This window comes from Ictalurus punctatus, chromosome 23 (assembly GCF_001660625.3).
Source record: "Ictalurus punctatus breed USDA103 chromosome 23, Coco_2.0, whole genome shotgun sequence".
Lineage (NCBI taxonomy): Eukaryota > Metazoa > Chordata > Actinopteri > Siluriformes > Ictaluridae > Ictalurus > Ictalurus punctatus.
The window spans coordinates 3881725-3894123 of record NC_030438.2 but is presented as its reverse complement, the minus strand read 5'-3'; the positions used below and the strand labels follow the sequence as shown (position 1 = coordinate 3894123).

Sequence of the window (12399 nt, the reverse complement as noted above, 5' to 3'; positions counted from 1 at the left end):
CCTCAGTTGGGACAACACAGTTCCAACTATCTCTGCAGGTGTGTGCTGATAATCGATTGTACATTATATCGAATTCCATTCAGGAACAGGATGTCTACTACTTAGGCAGCATTTTGTGTAGAAGTGAATTCAAGTCCTAGATCGATGACTGCCGGCTTCTTCTTTATTTAAATAATAATTTAAAAAAATAATGATCAACTTTTGTATGTGCATCATGTCTTTTTTACTATGATTATTTTTTTTTAAAGGCAATCCCATAATTCTAGTTCTAGGTGTGATAAAATTAGAATAAATCCTAGTCTTGTGCTATTTACATTTAATACCATGTCTTAGTGTGGCTCCCACACCAATGCTCTTTTATTTATTTATTTTTTACATTTTTTTTTTTTTTTTACTTGCACGTACTGTACGTGTGTGATTAGTTAAGTGTGCTTGAAAATGATACGTGACTTGCCATAAGCGTACTGTACCTTTACTTGAAAAGGGTACAGACACTCCACTGACACTTTCGCATTGTTATTCATGTTCACTGCGAGCTAGTGAATGCAAAATGTTCACTACTTAGTGGACTGAACTAGGCGGCTGTTGCTGGGTGTACAGTGACTGAGCTGCAGCTCAAACGGGGACGATACACACTGAGTGGGGGAGGACACACACACACACACACACACAGTCAGAGAGCGAGAGCGAGAGAGAGGAGCAACAGCAGCAGGAACATGGCGGCGCCGCTCAGCTCTCGTGCTCTTCCCCCGAGTCCAAGGTCAGAGCCAGAGCTCACGCGCAGGATTTAAGCGGAAAATAACTACTGCAACTCGCGCATCTTAGGTAATGTTACAGCGCGTGTCATTTCATAGCCGCTTTGCTTTGCCGTTTTCTCCGCGGAAAGACCTCGAGCCCCGGCTCAGTGTGTTGGTGGTGGTGGTGGTGGTTCTCAGTTAGCGTGCTAAAGCAGCAGCGGCGCTGAGTGTGTGTGTGTGTGTGTGTGTGCGTGCGTTTGCGCGCGCGTGCGTGCGTGTGTGATCTCGGCTCAGTTCCGGAGTTCCGCTCGCTCGTGCAGTCTCTTGAGCCCTGTGAGTCGGGTTGTTATTGTATTATTATTATTATTATTATTATTATTATTATTATTATTATTAGTTGTTATTGTATTTACAGGGCTGCAGCTCGGTAAACGCAGAGGTGGTTGTGCGTTATACCGGAACTTCAACTCTGGATTGTAGCTCCTCATCTCGTGCACTGCTGTTGCACGGACGAGTTCTCACACAGTTCTGCCTCTCTGTTTGTAGACGCCGCGAATAGTTTGGGACGCGGACGGAACGGAAACGCTGCACGCGCACCATGGCGGTGTGTTTTAAAGAGCAGGAACTCGGGGATGGAGCTGTGCTTTTCCTCTACAGTGAGGGATTGATGAGACAGCTGCTTGCAGCTGTATTGCATGGAGCACGCATGGGCAACTGAACTGTCGGTGGAAATGCAGTTAATGCGACTGTAGTCCTGATCACTTAAAGAAACGCGCACGCTTCTAAAGTTACACAGCCTTGGAACCTTTTACCACCTTCGTAAAGCCTCACAAGTATCGATCTTGATCCTGAAGCCTCATAGTCCTTGGTTTCACTCTTGAAACATTGAGGTCTCCTTTCCTCCTTGCTCCTGAATCCTCGTACCCCTCGGTCTCTCTACTGAAGCTTGGTGGCCCTCCGTTTCACTCCTGAATCCTCGTACCCCTTGGTCTCTCTACTGTTGCTCGATTTCCCTTGGTCTCACCCCCAGAAGTCTTGTGGCCCTCGGTCTTGCTCCTGAATCCTAATGCCCCTTGGTCTCTCTACTGAAGCTCGGTGGCCCTCCGTTTCGCTCCTGAATCCTCATATCCTTGGTCTTGCTTCTTAAGCTTGGTTTATCTGGATCGTGCTCCTGAATCCTCATGCCCCTTGGTCTCTCTACCGATGCTCGATTTCCCTTGGTCTTACCTCTGACCCCTTGTGGGGTCTTATGGCACTTGGGCTAACTCCTGAAACTATCTCACGCCTTGTACCCCCTTTTTTTTTTCCTCAGTCCTGGACCCTGGTGCCCTTTTTTCTCGCTCTTCAAGCCCAGTCTCTCTAGGTTTTTCACCTGAAGCCTTGTGGCCCTTTTGATGAATCGAAATTCACCTATGATGGAAAATTCAGGTGCTAAATCCAGTAAATAAATGAATAAATAAAATGTAGCACTGTGTAATAATGGTGAGCTTTCCTGAGCAGCATTCCTTATTGGTGTGATAACACACAGTCACTCTGTACACTAAAAGCTTCATTGGAGTTAGTGCTGGTTTTAAAAAAGTTGTTGAGGTTTTGATTTGAGATTATTGAATTGAAGAAGTATTTCCTCTTTATTATTATTATTATTATTATTAGTGTTCTATATTTAGAGGTTAATATTCTACTTTGTGAGCTGTATATCTATTCTTCCCTTATAACTGTCAATTTACTGCACAATGTAGACTTGACGGCATGATCTGTCTTGCTGTACGTCTGCTCTGCCGCTGAAGCATTTTGTAATGTTGTTTTGTTTTTTTTTTACGTTGGTTTCACTTAGCAATAGTGCTAATTGGTGCTGTTTCCAAGATCTACACTGCATGTGTGCGTGACAGATAGGGTGCAGCTTTAGGCCGTTCCCTTGATTCAGCGTTTTAGGAGTAGGTGTGTTGCTTGCATTCTATTGTAATCGCCATACAAGAACTAGATGGACAATTATCATCTGTTTATCCGCACAAAAAAAATTCTCCCCTCACAGGTTTCGTCCGAATTTTACAGCTTAAATGAGAGTAGCTCTTGAGAACGTCTTACCATTGTATAGAAAAAGATCTATCATAATTTGCTATTTGTACTGGAAGGACAACAAACAGCTTGGTTTGTTTTGCATTAAGATATTTATTTTGGATTTGTGCTTCATTATATATATGTTCAGTATTATGGTTTATGCTACAACACGGTTAAATTGCTCGAATCCGATTGGTCAGAAGATCTTCTATTGATACTCTTTTAATATGTTTTGTTGTTATTCCTAGAGGTACCTGTTACACAGGGATACGTGGGGCAGACGTTGTACATAAACATATTTTGTGTGCAATTGTTGCTATGGTGAAGTATTCCGTGATTGGACGTTTAATTACCATTTGTGGAAGGAGTCTCCGGTGTCAGCAGTTTGTTACATTCAGTGGTAAAGATGTAACTTCAGGATAGAGTTCCTTTTCGTTTCGTGAATTTTGTTGCGTTACAAACTTAAAGAGAGAGAAAAAAAAACAACGGCCGGCGATTGATTGACTGTATGTGGCTGTTACGTGGTAGCAGGAACTTGTTCTGCAGACATTCCACGACATTAAACACAACTGTTAACTTATTATACAAAGTAGGTCATGTCGTTCTAATTCAAACACAAGAGGTGTAAAACTATTTGGGATGTGCAGTAATAGGGATGTAATCTTACTTTGGTGGGTTAAATAGCGCACCGCACCAACCTGTTGTTGATTATTTTCTTACAACAGCACGTCCTGTCGGTATATCTTACATAACCGGTGGCATATTTTAGGTAACACATTAATTATACAGTCCCTCCAGGATTTAACGATTTTGCGATGAACACAAAACCAAGGAAACACCGCGATATTGAGAGGAGCTCGGAATTTTTAAAAACTACCGCGGATTTCGTCCGAGGCGCATCACGTGACGTCATCACACGGCGCGTTCAGCCGAAGCCCTCTTCGATTCACGTGTCGAGCCTGACTACGGCTAAAAGGTCTCATTTAACAACGAGCGTTACCGCGGACGACCGTGCAAAACTATTTCGAGTAGTTTTCCACACACACACAAAAAAAAAAAAAAACACAAAACATCTCGGCAAACGGTGTGGCGTTTGGAAAAAAGCCGCAGCAATAGCAAGCGTTTTTGGCCTGAACGATCAGAAAAGAACTCCTGTACAGACTGATTCTATCAGCAGAGATGGGTAGTAACAAGTAAATGTAAAAGTAAATTTACGTCAGTAGTAAATTGTAAGAGTGATTTGAATGGAGAGTATGTTTCAGTCTTTTGCCAAAATGAGTTGTCCTTTGTTGCATATTTTTTTCCCATTGTTACATTCTTGTTGGAAAAGCCGAGTCGTGTTTTGTATGTGGGTTTAGAAGCTAGCAAGTGATTGTGAGTAAACACGGTGTGATAGAATTGCCGAAATGTAAAGAAGTTAAGTAATGGCGCTTTAGGTGTGTGTGTGTGTGTGTGTATAGTGCAAGGAAAAAACTACAGAAAAAGCAGCTTTTGTGTGTGTATGTGTGTGTGTGTGTGTGTGTGTGTGTTCGGGACCTCCGTGGTGCTAAAATGCTTAGTCACATTGATGAGGTCGATACAGAACAGGTTGTGTTGCTGGTTGTTGTTGCACAAAGGAATGTGCTGACTGCAGTCAGCTGCGAGGCCTTTGTGGGTCTTCAGTAGAGTCGGGGTACTCTCTCTCTCTCTCTCTCTCTCTCTCTCTCTCTCTCTCTCTCTCTCTCTATCTGTGAAGTCCTCACTCATTTATCTCAATGTAGCAGCTGGTGAGTACTTGTTGAGATCATGATAACTGATTTATGACATGATCACCTTTTAACCTTTGCACTTCGCAATGTTATCTCTTTTTTTTTCTTTTCTTCATTTTTTTTAAATAAAGCTGCAGTTGTACTTTAAAGTCATTGCTGGAGCGCCGTACGCGATGTTTTTCACACTTCTCTATAACACTTCTCTGGTGAACGGAATCCTATGCGTCTGAAATCATTCTTATCCTTCTTTTCGATGTAGGGCAGATCTTTTTTTTTTTTTTTACAAAGGTAAAGTCTCAGCCTACCCAGACAGCCTGTTAATGTGAATAGGAGTATCGATAGGTACCAATAATGATTTCCTGAATAATATGAGACGTAACTGGTTTTCAGTTTGTGTGTATGGGTGTGTTTGTGTGTAAAAAAAGAACAAGTTTCGTCAATCTAAAGCTGGAAAAGTTCAGCGTCCCATTCCGTGCGTGGAAAACTACACAGGGCAAATCCTGTCAGGGCTTTCCTGATCACATGACCGTTCCCGTGGGAAGGGAACCGTCAGTTCACGTGAGCACAGTGCGTTAAATTCATGACTTCATTCCCAAAGCCGCTGACCTTTGACCCCCTCCGTTCACTTAGCCATTGAAACTTCGCCCTCGCCGCATAAGAATACATAAACCCGCGTTGCGTCGCTCCTGTGGTCACGGTTCGGGCAATTTGAGTCGGATTTATTTCGACATTTGACGTATGGTTTGTTAAGGAAAACAATACGATGCAAAATGCATGAGTTAAAGGTAAGGTATTTTATCCTACGTATATAACGATATCACAGTTTACATGTATACAGGATGTTACTATTGCTATAAAAGAATTCGGGACATTTCCGTGTGCTATGTTCTTGTGAGATTTACCTCACAACGCCTTCCGATTGGTCAAAAATGAAGGTCCTTGAAAGACAGCTGGCCTGATTGTGAGAGAACAAATTCTGCCTGCTCAGCCAGCCTCCTCCCAATAACAGTATTATATTTCAATAAATGATATAACCCATCGTAACTAAAAGGCACATGTCTAATAAGACAACAGTGCTACCAAACATTTAGCAAATCTGCCAAAACATGATTACAGTATTATAAAGTGCAGCGCAGCCTCATTGTTACAGTTTCACCATAGACTCCAGTTGCAGCCGTAATGTGCTTTATGGAGTTGTAACTGAATTATGGTGAACAGGCCTAATTAGGAGAAAGCAGGGAAATGACGACCTTCTTGTCTGCCTTCATTAGCTGGGATGGATGTGAGTATTCTGTGTGTGTGTGTGTGTAAGAGTGCATGTTGCTGTTTGCATGCTCTGCCTGTGCAGGGATTTTTGCTAATGGCTCAGATTACACTGGGAGCAAAGGGCATGGAGGAAAGCAGGTCTGCTACATTACATTGCTGCTCACATTCAGCTGTAATATAGTTTTGTCGACTCCGTTGGATCTCTGAAGCCCTGAAGGGTTTTACTGGTGAACAATGACCAAACGATTTAGAGGTTAAAAACCAAGACTTCAGCGGATATTCAGTGACCTCAATAAATGACTTGTTCAAATAACGAACGTCGTTTCCACCACTTGCGGCTAACCTCTGTACCTTTTTTTCGACGTAATATCGGAACACACCTCTGCCAAAAGAGTGCTACTTTCTAGCTTTCTAGCTTCCTGTTTTCGAAAGTGGAGCAGAAACAGAAGCTCTGTAAGGCCGCTGGGAAAAAGGAAACTCGAGGCGAAGCTCTCGACGCGTAAGACGGATAGTTTCGGTTCTAAACTCCGATCGGTTGAAGCCATTGATATGCGCACACCTGTGACTGCATCACCATCATCGCATTATGTATCGGATGCGGCAGGTTTTAAACCAATCAAACCGTTACGCTTAATTGTTCTGTCCATAGACTACCCTAATCTTTGGCCCTTAAGTTGCTTAGCAGCCAAAACAGACTACATTGCATAGTTTATTCAGAATTGTTTACGTTCAATATTATTAAAAATGAATGTAATTCTTTATTGAACACCTGTGATAAAATCACCTTTTGTGGCTTATGCAAAGTTGCAAGTTGTATTTCCCAGCCTACAACCAGTAAAAGCCACAGAAACCACCCCCTCAACTTTGGATAGTCCTCCATGCCAGTTCCTTTCTCATTTGCAGAGTGACATCAAATCAACCTGGCCGCTCAACTACATCTTTTCTTTCTTTTTTTTTTATTTTTTATTTTTTTTAAAAACTGGGTTTATAGAAGTATTGGCTTAGATCAGTTAACATACAGACATAGTGCTTGGTTAAATCTATAACACTGACCATACTAATCACGCTTTTGAAAAGGGTATCATCAATATTCGAGTTATCACTAACGTTAGACAGGCGAGTTTGGTGCTAACACTTCTAACTGTTGTCTGCTGTTATCGCTGTACTGCAATTTCAGTCCAAAATGTTGCTGAATGTTTGAAGTTCACTATAGTAGAACAGCACCAATACCCATTCACGTCTGTAACTTTAAAAGTGCAGTTAAAGGAGCTTTACATGCTCTGACAGCGCAAATAAAAGTCACGCTTTTGTGAAGGCGTTCATATTTGTTTTGGGGGTTTTTTTTCACTTGGGTGGGAAATGACACTACTACAACTGCCAAATTACCACCACAAGTAGGACTGTGCCGTATCGTATGGTCCATGATATACCGGTATGTTTCCTCCCCATGATAAGAATTTGTCATCTCGCGATATTGACGATATACACTGCCTGGCCAAAAGAAAGAAGAAAAAAGTCGCATGTGCTAATATTCCATTGCACCATTTTTAGCTTTGATTACAGCACACATTCATCGTGGCATTGTTTCAGCAACATGACAACACTTACTGCTGACATTTTTGCATTGCTCTTTATGCTCGTTAGCAAATTGAAGTCATTTTGATCTGATTAGCCTCACACTGATTAGGCCACACAGCTGTTTAGTCCCAATCCTGTAAGTTCTCAGCGCATTGTGCATGTGGAAACGCTCTCAACCACGTTTCTTCATTGTGTAATGTTGCTGTGATTGACAGTTTTTTTTGTTTTTTTTTTTCTTCAGGGAAGTCCTAAAGGTTCTGTGTAAAACTTTGTTTTTCTGTCAGAGACGGTTCCATGTAGAACCGTTTTAGGAAGCCAGTAACCCTTGAACATCTTTTTTTTTTTTTCTGCCATTAGTCCTGCCAAGCATTCTTCTCTCCACCCCAGAGACACCTCAGATAGACATGTGCCAATAACCAGTTACACAATGTTTTCCCGATATACAGTATTAAAATGGACGCTTCCGAATATTCTGTTCCATTTTGCTCATGAGTTCAAGTCGCACTCATTTGGAAGGCAGCCGAAGGACGCCGCGTATTTACATTCCAGCTGTTTGCATTGCTACTTTTATTCTTAAACCTAAAGTTCGCACGGTTCACCCCAATCGATCAGTCCTTTTGGTGAGGACTATCTGCTCTGGGCTGTGTGCCTACAGCTTTAGTGGGTCATGATGCTTTTTTTAAGTGCAGTCTATTGGTTTCAGTGGTCGAACCTTAGCGCAAGTTTGGCAGCAGGCCAGGAGTGTGATATTCAAGGAAATTCCAAGCTGTCGTAGACGATGGTGCTGAGGCAGGTGAAGCTGAGGTGGACCGCCGGTTGAACTGGAGGTTGATCCTCCATTAGGTCGGCATTACTTCTCTTTCACTCCATAAGAAAAAGCGAACGCGAGGCTGCAAACTTAATATGAGGTCAAACCAGAGCCAAGTACTTATACACACTTATAGATCTCCATAAAACAAGCACTCAAACGCCCAGGCTTGAATGGCCTTCAGACTTCCCTTCCACTACATCTTGGAAGCAGAGATAGCTTAGTGGTTAAGGTTCTGCGCTAGGGAATGGAAGGATGTCGGTTCAGATCTTTGCCAGATAGCCACTGTTAGACTCTTGGGCAGGGACCTTAACCATCAGCTATATGCTTGGATTGAATTCTGCCTTACTTGCCTATTGTATAAATTTTGCAGATGAACACAACACACTGTTGGGTTAAATATAGCTCATAAGTGACGTTTTAGTTTCAGTATCAATCTTGCTTAGGTTCTGTGATTTTTAAAGGGGCACTGAAATTGCATACGGACCCTATGGTTTATGTTGTGGTGGTCCTTCTTCTGGTTTTTCTTTTGTGCTATTTTGGCAGAAATGCTCTCAAATAAAACATGACCTGCACTATTCACTGACACCTGTCGAGTTGAAGAAGTTCTCAAAAACTTAGCATACTAAAGTATGCTGAAGAAAAAAAAAAAAATCTAAAGCATACAGATATGACCATGACATTGTGCACACATTAGATTAAAAAGAATTCAAATAACTTTGGGATCATTGTAAATGTTGGGGGGGGGGGGGGGGGGGGGGGGCAGTAAAACAGTTTGTTTAAGGCTAGCTAGTTTAAGCTAGCTAGCTTGCTATTAAATAAGCTAACTAGTGTTGCAGTGTGGTCTGTGGCTGGAGTAAACTAGCTAAACAAATAATTGCTCTAGTAAGGCTAGCTGGAAAATATAAATAGCTAGCTGCTATCTAAATAAAATGCAGTATTAAAGGAGCAGGTATGACGTTGAGATGGGGTTACTGCAGACACTAATGCTGCATTTGTGGTGCCTTGTAAGTGGTAATTAATAATGTATATTAACCGAACTCAAGCTAATATTGCTATAATCCTCTTTAAAAGTAGGGAATGGGTACTTTGCTCTGTTCACAGTGAGAACAGCCATGTTGATTTCACGTCACTCTGTAAACAGGGAAGGAACTGGTAGTTGAGAAGACTGCCCCAAGTTGACGAGGTAAAAGTTTTGGTGGCGTTTACCAGTCGTAAGCAGGGAATTACAAGTTGTTGTTATTTATTTACTTATTTTTTTATAAATTACCTCGCCTCGAACGCAGCATAAACATTATCTGGCTGACTTAGAATGCCGAGATCTTCAGCTATATCTATCATGGATGAGGGACTTCATGTAAGAAAGCTTCACACAGTCCTGAAGATTCTGAAACGCATACTTGCTAGGTCATCATTTTTTCAGAACACTATTAACATCACCCTCTTCATCATATCTTCCACACAATTTTACATCTCAGACACAAACAGCCGTAAAAGTCCTGGCTCTTAAGTTAGATTTAATCAGCAAAGTTGACCATGTGACCTTATGGCTAGCCGGCTCCATATAGTGCTTAGCATAAAATGTAATTGTAGATAGTTTTTAATTACCCAATATAGTAGTTTAGTAACAATAGCTAAGGTAGCCAGCTATGGAAATGCAAGATATTATTCTTAGCTTGTGAACTAGTCTGGCTAGCTTAGCTAGCATTGTGGTAGCCTCTTTAGCAGTGACTATCACTACCGGCTTGCTCGATACGGATAAATACACACACTTTCAATCTGTATCCTGTGTTTATATATTTCTGTAAAGCTGCTTTTAGACAATGTCCACTGTAAAAAGTGCTATACAAATAAAATCAAATTGAAATTGAACTATTTGATCCAAAGCTAAAAAAAACATGAGGTAAACTATTGTGCTAATGTTGTGTGTCAGGCTTAGTACTATCTAATCAAATCTAACTCCTTGTGACCTTTGAAAGACTTTATTTTATTTTTTTACTGCTGAGCAAGAAGTCTATTTTATTTCTAACTGTCAGTAATGTGGGCTTAGTCTTTCGGGCCCAGTATTTTCTCGTTATTTTTGTTCCTGATGTCATATTTCAGTAAATGGCCTGGAGATATAGTGTGGAATTATGGTTTATTTTAGAAAACCAGTGGCCAAAGAGCTACTTTTGGATAATGACGGTGTTTAACAGCTGGATGTTGTGATGTAATTGTAATGCAATTTCACGGCCGTGTTGTGCACCAGCAGGGTGATGACACGCACTCTCGCACGAGTGTAATACACCCAGCTTTCCCCACACTAAACTCGTTCCTTCTGTCTGTCTCGTCTCATTACGTGTGCTCCAGGAGAATAAGCAGCGCTCCTAATCCGCTAATGTCTGTGTGGGCCAATTATCCGTTACACGAACTATATTGTGATCTTCAGGGCGAAGTATGACGGTATCGTCGATAGCTGATTTATATACCGTCAGTCCTAGTTTTCCATACTGGAGTAGCAGCTAAGATAAAGTCTGTACCATCCGGTAGACAGAATAAGGAAGAGTAAAACTATGAGAGGAGTTAGTGTTGCTAACGTAACACTATCTCAGGCTGTGTGTGTGTGTGTCTCTAATATGCTGGCTAATGCTAGTTAGTCAGCAAGCTCACAAGAACCAACTAGCTTAGCTCGTTTCTATTCAAGCCAAAATCCTGCATGAGGTTCATTTCCAGTCAAACCACTGTCCAATGAGAGCAGCTACAGTTAAACGTACCTTTTAAACCAATATTGTAATAATAATTGTGTAAACCTATTGCTCACACACATGGAGTAAGGGAACGCTTTTAGCCCTCGTGCCACCCCTGATGTGTAAAGATCAAAAACAAACACTTTTCAATGCGCTGAAGAGGACTAAGCTCACTCGGGGTGTTTGTCCTTCATGGATCTGTCTTGAAGCCAAACTGTCGATTTGGACTTGAGCAAAGTGAGAAAGAAGAGGATAAGTGGTAAAAGGAAGAGAAGAAAACAAAACAAGTGTCACTTACAGAAAAGCTACTTCTGCACCAAACTGAAACTAATGCCTGGTGTGTGAGAGAGAGGGTGTGTGTGAGAGTTGTATCCTGCGGCAAGAGGAAGTACAGTGTGAGTCTACACTCTCAGCTGTTAAAGTTTGTCTGTCTATCTGTCTATCTATCTGTCTGTCTGTCTATCAGTTTGATAAGATGTGTCTCGAAAGAAGCATGTGTTAAACTCAATTTATATCCAATTTCTGCTATTCTACTTAAAATGCTTTTGGCTGGTTTAGTTGTTATTTTATGATATTATTTTGTAATTTGAGAAATACATCTATTCTGTTTCCCAGAAAGGTACACCGGGGTCTTATAGACGGATGCACTATAGTAAAATATCAAAATGTTTCGGCTTCAGTATTGCCTCCAGCTGTGTGTTTTTAGCGGCTGGTTAATGTCCGTGTCAGACACTCCACCCACTGCTGAGATCTCTTACGCTCTTCAGGTTGCAGTCTGATTCACGTTTCTGTACACCATATTCTAATGGGAGAGCAAATATTTGAAATTCACAGCATCATGTCTCTGTTTGTAAACAGTAAATACGGTCAGTCACATGAGTTCTTCCTGTTAAAAGTTGGCGGGTTTTTTGGCCACACATTTAGCAGGGAGAAAAGTAGAGGCCGCTCGAACACTAATGGGTTTTAGTTTGAGTACCAGCGGTACAACAAACAGACCCAGTTCGCAATTCGCCCAACATTCAACTGTGATTGACAACCAGAAGGGGGGGGGCTTGTGGGGAGGAGGGGCTAGGCGGAGCGCGGGGTGGATTCAGTATTCAGTGGGTTTCCCAGTTTTAGGATTTTCTGTGTAATACACAAATGTGGTGCTCGTCCAAGTTGACACATTTTGTTTAAATAGTCATGCTCAGACTTCAGGCGAGGCAATGTGAAATAATATTGAGACTGGTAAATGTTTTCACAGTAACCTTTAAGCTGTCACGGGTGCCTTTTTATAGCTATAAAATTTTTTAAATAACAGCTTAAAACTATGAAAGTAGCTGCTTGGACTTTAACGTTTGCTAACATTTTTTTAATTGTTACAATTGTAAAATGCTAAATAGTTCAGACATATATATATATATATCCCCCCATTTTAAAGATTCAAAATGTTACCAAACTTTAAAAATGTTAAAATTGTAAAATGCTAAATACAGCAT

General features: G+C 41.3%; 1 protein-coding gene across 2 annotated transcripts in view; it reads left to right on the top strand.

Moving 5' to 3' along the window:
- The first annotated feature begins 570 nt into the window (after positions 1-570).
- Positions 571-12399, top strand: part of ncoa2 (nuclear receptor coactivator 2) — a 69755-nt gene continuing 57926 nt past the window's right edge. The window contains exon 1 of one of the 2 annotated variants that reach the window (XM_017453360.3): positions 571-825. The gene's annotated coding sequence lies outside the window, so the exon portion shown is untranslated. Of the gene's footprint in view, positions 826-4741; positions 5329-12399 lie in introns of those variants that run through there. The other variant, XM_017453361.3, reaches the window with a different exon arrangement.